The 13,000-nt window shown below is 40.9% G+C and overlaps 1 protein-coding gene across 1 annotated transcript in view; it reads right to left on the reverse strand.

Annotated features, from left to right (window-relative positions):
• COL22A1 (collagen type XXII alpha 1 chain) overlaps positions 1-13,000 on the reverse strand; it is a 237,305-nt gene that overhangs the window by 211,847 nt on the left and 12,458 nt on the right. The gene's annotated exons all lie outside the window — the stretch shown is intronic.

Genomic DNA, 13,000 nt, shown 5'->3' on the forward strand with positions numbered 1-13,000 from the left:
CAATGCACTGGAGTGGAAACCATTCTTGACCTGGCCCTCCCACACATTCATCATTAGGACATACACAACGCTGAGCCGAGATACAAACCACTGTAAATCACACACAACTGGTTGCCATTTCACCCATTGCTGCTTTCAGTTCTGGAGCCTCAAAAACAACAAATGCTAAAAATACATGGCTGTTTTCATACACACGTTTGTTGCCATCGGCCCTTGTCTGTAACAGTAAACTCAACAGTTTCAAAACACTTTTTTTCAACTATTTAATTTAAAGAAGTGCAAAAACTCAGGTGGATGATCATCACTTTAAGGTCATCAGTTTGTTTACCTTGACTGAAGCCACTGAAGTCAGCCAGTGTTATAACAAGCCAGGCAAAGTGACTGGGGTGTTAAAAATTTAGTTATGTTTTCTAACACTAGATCAACCCTTTTTTTATTTTTTTATTTTATTGTTTACTTATTGCTGCAGTTTTATTATTTTTTTATTAGATCATAACATCACTGCAGTTCTACCTACTGTCTACACACACAGGAGGAAACAGTTTCTCCTCAGTAGCTCTTACTGCCTAAGGAATTGTTTTGGAAAACTTTCTCCCAGCTCCTGAATCTGTCTTTTCCTCTCTAATGCACAGGGATTTTTGCCCATTTTTTTAGGGTATTTCTGCTTCCTCTGTCTTTTAGCATGCATGTCAGCTTCTCACTGTTGATAGCTGGGTAAAAGAGGGGATTTTTTTTGAAGGAGATACTGTATGTTGTAGATCATTGCTGCAGGGTTGATTATGCATTCTAGGATATTTCTTTTCAAAGCAGTAGGGTTCTGTGGGAATCACAGACAAAAAGAATGGTGGTGTCAGCATTTGTTCAAAAACAGTCTTGATGAGTCAAATGTTGGGACTATCTCTACCATGTATCTCAGAAATAAAGTACATGTCATGCTGCTTTAGGAAATAAAAAGGGGGAAATCTTATGTAGCTGCTGAGATGTAGCTGTAAATCTTTATTCCCAGGACAAAATACAGGCTCAACTATTTTTAGACGTCCATCTCATATGCAGACAAGAAGAAAAGCAATACATCTAATAAACCCTGCACTCTGAAAATAAAATTGGGAAGTATCTGCCATCAGTGGAGCATAAATGCAAGAAAGATTGTTTTATAAAAAAATGCATGCTTATTCAAGTACGATCCCTAAATCCAAAGGGCACAAGCAGGTGCTGTAGTTTACACCTCAGCCAGATGATGTCCCTACAAGACAGTGAGGTGCTCAGGTTTGAGCGAGCTGGAAAAGGTTGCAGGGTAAACAGGGCATGAAAATATCACCATGCCCTGCAGTAGTTAGAATTTCATTTTAAATAAGTACATTACTGAAATACCGATCAGGCAGCTGCCTGCCGAGGGATCAGGACAAGCATTACTCAAAATAGCTATGGGAGCCTTCAGCCCGAGTGTTTTTTCCTCCCGTGTATTATTTAGCAAACATTGTTTTCTGGTACTGGTGATGGGAGAGCAAGTTAGTAGCGGTAGTGAGAGATGGGAAACCAGATCTGCCATGCGGCGTTCTGCACCTCTAGCGCTGGGAGCTCAAAAGGTCCTGTCTCCGTGTCTGGGCTTGCACGGCTGCAAAGTTTTATAAATATGTTATTAAAAACAGTCATTGCCAGCTGCTAACCCACATAAGGCCAGGATAAAAGGAGCAGAGCACCAGCTGGTGTCAGTCAGCAGAACGGCGGCAGGATGGACTGATGCTGGCTCGACAGGCAGCGGGCGCAGTGTGACAGGGAGCTTGGTGGCCGTGGCTCATTTGGGACGTGCAGGACTCCTGCCCCAGCAGGACTACCTACATGACCAGGTCCGAGGGGAGTGTTTCTAAGGTGTCGTTCTTCTCCACTCCTTGCCAAAACACTTCAAGAGCTCATTGCTGCATTATGAATGCTGAAAGATGTCTCAGAACAGTCATTTAAGCTAAAAATAGTGGGGGAAAAACCCAAATCAAATCAGAACATCTGCTTAAAATCATAATCTGTGGTGGCTTTAATATACATTTGTGGTTCAATATTATTCTTGTATTCAGGCCAAAATACATAATTTTATCCATTTTTGTAGCACAAAGAATTGAACCAAGTCTCTTAACTTGCAACTACTTTACGTATGGATATATCAGTCAGAGAAAATTACCCCATTCACATCGACAGCACTCATATCACAGCAAGGAAGTCTTCAGAGGTATTAGAAGAAAGCTTGGAGATCAAGCATTTTTAGTGATGGGTTTTCCACACTGGTTTCTTTCCCACCTCAGTCTCTCACTGTGAGACCGAGCACAGTTTGAGATGACAGCAGCTGATCAACATTTATTTCGCCTTCCAGGAGAAAGGGTGGAAAAGGAGCCAAAAGTGGGACAGTTTAGGTTTCAGAGTGATCCAAGAATAAGAAATCCTGTTTAGTTGACCCTATTTCCAAATGTCCAACGTGGACTTTTTTGTTACTATTATTTTTAGTTCGGCCTATCATGTGGGAATAATCAAAGTAGCCTAAGTCAATGGACATCCTTTAAAAATACCTCCTTTTTTCTTTTTATCTCACAAATATCATTTTGGGATTCCCTTGTGACACACTGCGATGCATTAAGTCATATTGCAAAAAGAACTTAACAAATGCTATCATGTCCGAGTTTATTACCAAACTGCGGACTCCATGTCTGAGGCCCTGTTTTTAATAGTATAATAGGAAAAAAAGAGGTGAAAAATTCTGTCTACATGCAAACATGATGTAGGAATGGCATCCAGGCTGAGAAGCATGCCGGTAAATGTTAAAATAAGCTCTTTACATGTGAAATACAGGCATAGTACTAAGCTATTCATACTGCCTCACAGCTGAACAAACAATATGCAGAAGACAGACACAAGCTCTATATAACTTTCAGCTTCAGTATAGCTTTTTAAGGGGGGGCCGGTACAGAGTTTTAGGTCAGCGAGCATCCTTGATAAGGCTTCTCTACTTTGCAACGGTAAGTAAACACTCTGGGAAATGTATGCTCGTAAAAAGCAGCATCAGAAAAAAGCTGAAGGAAAACTGGGTCTTCTCATCTTAAATGTATTTTAATATTTTTCTCACTGTTGAGCTTCCCTTGCACTCCTGCAATTTAAAGGATGCTGGCTTGTCTTCTTGAGCTTTATCCCTTGAGGCTGGGAACAGAGCTAGGGCTCTGCTTCCCAAAGAATCACATACATGTCCAGGATGGAACTGCATAGCTGGGCTATGACTATAGCATGGGCATTTTATCATGGGCTTTATTCCTGAATGAGCCAAAGTCAAAGAATATCCTGACGTCAGTTTATTTAGAAAACAACCCCCTCCATTCACTGTGCGTAAGCCAATGGTGTTTCCTATCCTGCCCTGTCTTTGTCCTGCCAAAGCCTGATCCTGAGGGAACATATAGTGAATTTGTTCTAACCTTGCTTCTCAGATAATGCTGTTGCATCCTTATAATTCAAGGGATAAGGAGGGAAAACTTGTACGAAAGAACAGAAGCAAAACTGTTTGTTTAGAAATGGCATTTTGAAAAAAAATGAAGGGAAAAAAATGGGCAGATACAAAGAATGTGGCAGAGAAGAAAACTTTATGGCCTTTCTAGGACAAGCAATTTAAGCACAAGCACTGGATATTCCCTATCTCAGGCCTCTCCAAAGACTGCTGCTCTGTCCTGGTTTAAGAGATGTCACCAATAGCAAAACTTATATGAGTTAGAGATCAAAAAAGCCAGAACACTTTCTGTGATCTCTTTCATCCTTCAGAGGAGTGATTCAGTCACAAATACTAATAAGACAAAACAAAGCTGGAGTCAATAGTAAGATGAGCATTTCAGGAGCGTGATTTAATAAAACTGCGTCTACCTCATGTGAGCAAAAGTTCAAAGACCCTACAAGGACAGTGAAAAGATCAGTGATTCGAGGCTGAATTTAAAAGCATGTCCAGTTATGGACTGTAGTCTGCTCATTAACATATCTGAGCTTTTACTTACATTTTTCTAAATTATACCACTGAACTGTACATCTTGCTGTTAAATTCAAGGGGGGGGGGGGGGGGGGGGGACACAGTAATATTATTGTGCTTAATTTCATCCATTCATCTGCTGCCACTGAACGTCACCATATGTCATATCAATGTTCTGACTATGCTGGCATTCATAAAGTGATTTTAAATGTCTTTCCTATGCCTCTCTGAAGAAGAGGTTAGCCTGGGATGAGAAAGACAGTGTCCGATTACACAACTTTTCACATACCAAAACAAATACTAAGAAGAAAAGCAAAAAAATAACTGAGAACACTAATATAGCTGACATCTTAGTAGAGTCAGCTTGTTGATCGTGCCTCTTCCAACTACTGAACCAAGCAATTTAATTATCTAAATTATTGCTGATAAGAGCAGGAAGCCAACCATATAAAAGAGGGATGGGACTTTCTTCCTCCTGATCAGTCCATGCGGCCGTATATTTTTGTTCGATGCCTTTTAAAGAAATCATCCGATGGTATTTCTGGAAGATATGCATCTTCCCAGGCCTGATCCAAAGCCAACTGTAGTTAATAAAAAGACAACCATTGATTTCAGTGGGCATTATTTCAAAAGTCATGTGAGCAATAGAGCAGAAGATTCTCTGCTAATACCAGAGTTGTTCCTAAGGTACTTTGTTCAACTACCTAGAGTCTGCTGAAATCAAGGAAAAGACTGTCAGGAGCTCCACGGTATGTTGGATGGGGATATTCATGCACCCTGCCTAGTTAACAGCTCTCCAACTTCTGCTCTAAGTGCCAGCGAGGCTGCAGGCGCTGAGACATTTCTTCTCTTCTTTTGCAATATCACGTCTTGAGAGCAACTTCTACCCCAATCCTTAAAACACCGATCAGATGCAGAGAGATGGTTAGCATGAATGCTAGCCAAAGTGATCTGTCAGCTTTATAGAAGATGAAATAGGGTGGTGGGAAAGATCCACCGGACCATTCAAACCCATCAGTTTGTTTGCCTTAGCTGAACTCTATTACTGCCCTGAAGTGCTTGGTACTGGAACCACCATGGTCCGTGAATGATTAATATTGCTGCAATTGGAAAGAAGTTTAATTGTGCAAGAAATAAAGTCCACACTGAATAATTAGGAGGGGAAAAATAATAAACAGCTGTTTCCTAAATGACAGGTGTTTGTCCAGGAGACCAAACAAGACAGGAATCTAATGGGGAGAAAAAAAAAAAAAAAATCATAGAGAAGAGCGTAACCAAGAGTCTTAGAGAACCATACAGCATACTCCAAGGAAGACTGGATTAACTCAGCATGGGCATTTACTAATTTTTGTGTGCTCCACTTTGCAGCCTTAGAAATGTTCTTTTATCCTCTATGGTGTTGCACGTGCATGTGCAAAGAAACCTGCAAGAAGGTCAGAATTAGAATTCCACTACTCTTTACTCCTTAACCTCAGCTTGGATCACACATCCCTCAAATTGACCACTTGTAAACTCATCTACCACAGACGCTTTAAAACAAGCTCTTACTGGTTACCAGCCAAATCACTGCAATTCTAAAATACCCTAAGTACTAGAAGAGGACTTTGCAAAGTATTTTTTCCTGCTGCAGCCACACAGCGTCTGCAGGCTAAAGACTTGATGCAATACCCCCAAGTATAACTTTTCAGTGATTTGTCCAGAGGAAGTAACTCCAGATTTAAATTGTTCTCCTGCATGTCAAGCTTAGAAATCTTTCTATTGATTGGCTAAGAACACCCCAAACTAACCTGTGATAAAAAGTTTCTATGATAAAATCTCTCAAATCCTACAGTCTGTGGTTAGGGTACTACCAAATCCACACCAACATTTCCGAATTAATTTTGTTACCACTCCTACAAATAGGCTGCACTCACATCATGAGACCAGTTGTGTGCTGTGTCTACATCCCAGCTCTCTGAAGGGACAAGATATAGGTGTGCTCCATTCTGCAGTGCCCCAGTCGCTGGGCTCGTTAGAACAGATGCCACAAAGAGGTGCTCCAAACCTTTTAGGTCTGGCCTACTTTTAAACTTAACAGAATGCTAAAATGTCTCTCAGGTCGTCACTGAAACAGGGTTTGCAGCATACAGATGTCCTAGAACTTGAAAGTCCACCACCTGCATGTAATACAAGGTCCACTGGTTGCTTAGAGTAATAGATACCATTATTGACTGGCCTTTATAGGAAGAGGAAGATCTCCAGATCAATGAGTAAAGTAAGCAAGACAAAGGTCGAAATGATGCCCACAGAGGAAGAAAACAGTTCAAACTGTAGAAATAGTTTGCTGTGGAGTGGGAAATTCTGAGATTTGTGGCCGTTACTACATGTTCATACTGTCCTTAGCACTGTATGTGCAGAGCGTGTTGCTTTATTACAGGGTCACGGAACACCAGTCCTTTGGTCTAAGCCCAGTAACCTGTATGGGGAAAGTCCCACAAATCCCCTTCCCTCCAAGCAGAGGCAGAGCTGTTCCAGCCCACATCAATTATTAGGAAGCCTTTAACGCTGAGCCCCTTGAGGCGGTTCAATATGAGAGTGCTCTACTCTTACAGGGTCCATTTCCTGCTTTTTATATCCTCATGGAAGTTCTTCCAGCTCTTGGAATGAAACTCAATATTTTCTTTTTTAGTACAGTAGAGGATTATGTCAGTAAAAAGACCCATATGTCATGGCTTTATATAGTCAGCTAGCAGAGCTGGAGCGAGGAATCAGGATGGGGTAACAGCCTAAATCTGTTTGGAAAATAAGCAACATACTTTCTAACAACGAGGAGCCTGGTGAATGCATTTCCCAGAACTCCGACGGAGGCAATGCAAGGAAGAATTGCTTGGGATGCTTTGCTCTATGCCTTATGCTAATGGCCTGCATAAGGATTACTGGAATCTCTATAAGCTCCAGAAATTAGCTCATACCAACTGTCTGTCATTCTCAGGGTTATTAACAGGACTATGTTAATTTGAGCTGTATAACATTCACCCACCACTTCCCCAACACTTCTGCTGAACTGTCCAGCTCACAAAAAATTTCCCATATACAGTAACATCAGTGCCTCCTACTTGCACAATGTGAGTGAATTTGTCCTCCACATGTTCTAACAAGTTGATGGCCTTATAAAGTCATGAAAGTTTGTTCAGAAACAACAACTACATTTGATTAAGAGATTTAGTGTTGCAGAGCCTTTCTATGGCCTAATTTCCATGGTCTGGGCCTTTGTAATGAAACCCAGAACTCTACTGTGGACACCAAACACCACCAAAGGTTAAAGATCTATAAAGAAAGGCCATAAAAAGGAGAGATACCTGTTGTTACTTGGGGAGGTGCAGACAGCAGGGTTACATCCCCAGCCTTGCCCCTTTCTAAAACTTTCCCTCTTTACCCAGCTCTTGTAGGAGGCATTGTCCCAATTTCTCATAATTGCAGAACTCAAATCATTTAAGGCAGAGGCAATTCTGGGAAGACACAAGAGAATTCTTAAGATTAGATACCTTACCCAGTTTAGGTGTCTGCGGGGAGGTTGTATGGAGGATTTCAGACTGAAAATCTTGGAAGCAAGTCCCTCAAATCTTTATTAGCTCTAACTTCAAACACTTCTCTCTCCTATGAAAGGAGCTGGGGCTAGGAGGAGGGAGGAGGACTCATCTTCTCTGACCACAGAGGTCTGCATTGTGGATGCCTTCACCACCAACACAGACTCCTTTAAAACAACAGAAATAAGAAGCACAGCCTTGATGCAGCACCTGCTTTGAGTGAAGATAAAACTGGTTGGGCAGCATATCCTTGATGTCTCAGCCATCTCTGCCCAGCACCATGGGCACCATCAACATAGGACTAACAGAACTGGTGACAACCTTGCAGACTGAATTGTTATCTCAGGAACAGGGTATTGATCTTTATTTATAGGTCATGTATGATACTATATCTGTATCCATGAGGTCTGTTCAGGTAGATGGCCAAGGGCTGTGTGATGACATCAGGAAAGCAGTATTACCTTGGAAACAGACAATTGAAAATGAGAGAGCCAGGATCAGATGGCAGGACATACAGTAGTTACCAGGAAAACAACAGCAAATGCAAAATTGGAAACTTTGGTGGAAGAAAAAGGTCATGGAAAAATTGTAGAAATGGAAAAGAAATGCCCACTTAGACACAATGCTAGAAGTTAGATCAAGTATCATCTGTGCCTTTCTGGACTTTAAAGATGATTTCAAGATATCGTCTCACACTAGGCTATTTCCTAAGTCACTGCAGAGCTTTGGCTGGGATTTATCTCATGTTTAGACTGTAGGTGTCTAACTAACATAGTATGTGGTTTTATACTTGAGCTCCTCAGGATGGGTCCCCTTTCCAGTTCATGGAGAAAAGGAAAAAAAAAAAATCCATAGCCAGATTGATTTTATCTCATTCTAAGGAGGATGAGTAAAATAAATTCATTACTCACAAGAAGTGCTTATTTTCCCCAGATGCAATAACAGAAGACTAGACAAAGAGCTAAGATTTAGATATTGATATTCCAGCAGATACTGATATTTCAACAGATGTCTATCTGGTCAGTGTGACATAAAGTCAGCCAAAAGCAGCCACAACAAACAGATGACAATGGTAATACTAGGAAACTTTAGCAAGTTCAGACGAAGAAGGTGAAAAGACTTGAGTATGAAGTCTTTGCCTAATGGGGAACAGAAGAATTGCATCTAGATTTCTAAACAGATAACCCTTCCTGAATAATGAAATTGGCTTTGAAAAGGCAGTTTGGGTAGAAGGACCACAATGGAGCTAGGAAAAGCAATGTCTTTTTTGAACTTTTACACTAGTTTACACAAAGAGAGCTTAAGAACATCCTGTGCAGGATTTAGGCCAGTTTCTGGGTGAATTATAATGGATACGGGAACTAAAATTATGGGGCATTCATGGAATCCTCAGTTGCCTAAAGGTTAAACTTCAGTCTAAGTTTTCTGTATCCATAAACAGCACGGGATGGAGTCAGCCCTGATTTCCATCTGTCCTAAGTGCCAGTGGGTAAAGCTTTGTTATCACTGACTTTGCAAGTAGGCTCAGGAACCTGGAGGGCTGAGGACAGTCCCCACCGGTAAAATAAAGGCTACAAAAAGGCACTGAGTACCTTGGCCTTTTTCTACGTCTTTCTCATCACTAGATTTCCTGCCCCACTGAGCAGGAAGCAGCTACTTTGCTTTCCTTCTGATGCCAAGGAAAATGCCAAAGTACTAATACCACCAAGATGGACAGAGATGCACATGAATTTACCCCATATACAGATAAGCAAATATTTCACACACAGTTGTTCTCTGAAGAGTAACTGTTTTAATCTACTTGTTGCCAATTAAAAAAAAAAAAAAAAAAGAATAGGATTGTGCTTGTTTTGCTGTTTTCTCTGTGATATCAAGACTGGCAGCCTGTGCTTTTTTTTTAGATAAAATCGGGTGTTATAACTCTTTTTTCCATGGATACATGTAAGACCTAATCTAATGTATGAAAGTTTTTCATATTCATATTGTTGTATTCAGGAAACAACTCTTATTTATAGATTATTACAGCTGAAAGGGATGATTATGTACAGTCTGACCTCCTGGTCAACATAAACCCAAAATTATTCTTAATAACAGCAGTATCTCATCTGTATCTTGTACAAAAGTTGCAGTACTTTTCCTACTCTAGAGAGCCATCACTCTTGATTTATGTGACAGAATATTCCCACACCAGAACTAGAAAGTTGTTTAAGTGCTCAGTTACCATTGCCTGATGTACTTGATCTCTAGAATGAATGCATTCATCTTCTATTTGCAGTGTCATGTTTTAATCTGAAACCTTCCCCTGGCTTCTAGGCCCAGAATGAGTTGCTAGGCTGGTGGTTAATAATTAAAGAATTTGCATTTTTTCCCTACTAAGGTAAACATGAAACCCCACAATGCTATTAGGCATTCCTTAGCCTAAAAAGAACCCCAAACATACAAAGAAGAAATGAAATAACACATTATCTCAGCTGCATTAGCAATGTTTCACTTGTATAATAATAATAAAAAAATAATCTCAAGATCAACATAGCACTTTGGCTTTTCCTAGTCTCGAGAATCCAAATACAAGGTGATGCTGAATCCTCAGACTTAAGAAAAATTATGCATTTGTGTACAACTAAACAGTAAGTACCTCAAGAAGTTCTCCACAAAACACTGCTGGTAGCCATAGCAACCGCATTCACAGTATGTTTGCTGGAAATCATTTTTTAAAGCAACTTAAAGTACATTTTTCAGCCATTATTTACATATCTAACTTTCAGGACCCTCGGTGCAACCCTGCTCTCCATTCAGCTTCCACCCTTGTGCTTCCAACTGGCATGCATGGCATGTGAGTTGCTGAGGTGACTTCCAAATGTGGGGAAAGAATTTTCTCTCCAAAATTCAGCAGGCTTAAATCTAAACTGCTGAACTGTGGCTTTCATTTCCACTGAAAAACCATGCTGGCACAAACACTTACATCGCTCAGGCAAATCGGACATCCGAGGAGGATTACACTTAAAGCAATAACTGGTATAAGTCCCAATACACTATAAAGGGGATGGGAAAAGAAAAACTCTTTAAGAACCCTGACATGTTAGATCTGAAGAAATATTTGCTGTATCAGAATTCTGGTCTTGCTACATTTATCTACTAGCAAGTGCTGCAAAGCAACAGAACTTCAACACTACTTGGGATATGAAAGCTTTGGAGAGCCGCTGTACTTAGTTCATCTTACATAAACTATGCATTTCTATGGCATAGCTTCTCTAAATGATTGGCATCATACAGTACCATAGCCATGTTTGGCATTTATCTGTTGAAAGGAATTCCATCCCATCACCACCACCACTCCTTGAAACAGCTACGTGAGACCAGATGAGAGTACTGCTGGTTTCCTGTATTCGGATCCACTGCCTGATCAGAAGACTATTGTGGGCTTAACTCTTCTCTCTGGTGCTCCCACCTGCATTAACAATAGCTTTGACTTTCAAGCCTGAGAGACAAGCACGCTAGCTCTTCACATTTGGTCTGCCCTTGGAGAAGACAGAATTTTGTTTCCCTCTGAGGTGCGTGAAACCAACATTGAAAGCATAATGCAGGTTTGCAGTCTTGACACAGAACTGTTTCTGAAGCCTGCGGAAAAATGTTTGTCAGAGCAAATTGCAAAGCATATCCGTACTCACACCCCCCGAGTCTCTTCTCACTGGCAATGGACTGTTTCTTCCTTTTCCAAACCACTACATTAGTTTGATGCATTGATTCATTTATTCACCTGTAGCAGCTTGTCTAACTTGCCCATGACTTCACTAATTATGAGGCATTCACCATGAAAACCAAACCAAAACCCACAAAAACATCCTCCATAGCATACTAGTAGATTTCTTCTAAAAGCTTTGCTTTGGGATGCTTTTTATTAAAGCTAGTCCATTACTTTTATGAAGCATTCAGTTATATCCACAGAAATGCCACAAGATAGCCACGAGACCACTGTTTTCCCTGTTTTTGTGTACTTCATAGGTGAAGTCCCTCTGAGGTTGAAAGCATTAAAAGACAAAAAACAATATTAAAAGCTATAATACAGGTTTCAGCATTAAGATTTTTGAAGTCCAACTTACCTTAAGCTAGAACAAAGATAGCTGTATTTCAGTGTAAGAGAAATGCTAATTCTTCTGCCACATGTTGCTGTGATGTTATCACCAATGTTATTCAATATTCCATTATATTAAAACATTATGATACCTGGAAAATATTCACAAGTTCTCATCTTGTTCCTAATAACATCCTAGAGGCAAAAAGATTTCTTCCCCACATACCAATGTACGAATGTCATCTTTATGACTGCTGCCTATAAATTACACCAGGAGGACTCAGTTTGACTGGCAACAGTTCAAGAACAGGAAAGTCAGGACAATGAAGCGACTTCAAAGGTACATGAGTTATTGGAAAGATCATGCAAGTGCAGGCTAAGTATTCAACCTTAACACATTTCAGTTTCATCAGATTCCAAATAGCAGGAATCAATTACTTTTTCATAGCAGCAAATCTCTGGTGTCTCAGAGCCTGGCTCTATCCTGATGTGCAGATGCAACTCTATGTATTAGTGTAAATAAAAAAGAAAAATCAAAATCAACAGCAAAAAAAAAAACCCAAACCAAGTCCCAGTGGAATTGCAAAAGTGCAAAGTATGAATAAAGCCACACAGACCCTGATGCTGAGGCTGACCCGCCTTGCTGCAGAGGACAAGGTCTTAAAATAAATATGTTACCAAAGCATTTAAATCCATTCAGCAGTCACCCTAAGATGATTCTTCCACTGAATGAGAGACTTCTCTTCAACCACAAGTTATAAATAGGAGAATTGCCTTTGCATAGTGTGAATCTCACAGCAAAGGGAACATTTCTAGAGAAAATGCAAAGATTTTATCTAGGACTGGATTATATTAGCCTGTTCCTCATCTTAGGAAAAGAATGGGGGGGGGGGAAGTATTTTTCCCAGCACGTGACTCTTAGCCACATTAAGACCTACCTTATTTCTGAGCTCTGTCCTGCGGCAGAGAAATGCCTTTCTTGCAGGCTACAGCACTGCAAGTAAACAGGCAGGGATGGGCAGGATGTGGGCAGAACTTGGGATCTACTCTACCCCTCCCAGGGACCAAAGTAGCCTCACAGCCACCACAAATGCAGAAGAGAAGGACGGTAAGGAAGGGCTATCCCTGCCGCAGTGCCTCCCGTGATTACTGCTTGGGCAATGGCTGCCCTCGCCTCCCGCCTGGCCCAGGACATCACACAAGCACTGCTTAACACCCCGTTCACCTGCAGACGGATACACCGGTCTCTGTGCTGGTCCCAGTATTGGCATCTGTGTACTGCGGAACATACCAGTGTTTGCAGATACCCATTCAGTTCAGATTGCAGCCTGGCAATCAGGTCAGTGGTTTCTAGACTGTGATTTCAGGCATTTC

This window comes from Falco cherrug, chromosome 3, assembly GCF_023634085.1.
Source record: "Falco cherrug isolate bFalChe1 chromosome 3, bFalChe1.pri, whole genome shotgun sequence".
NCBI lineage: Eukaryota > Metazoa > Chordata > Aves > Falconiformes > Falconidae > Falco > Falco cherrug.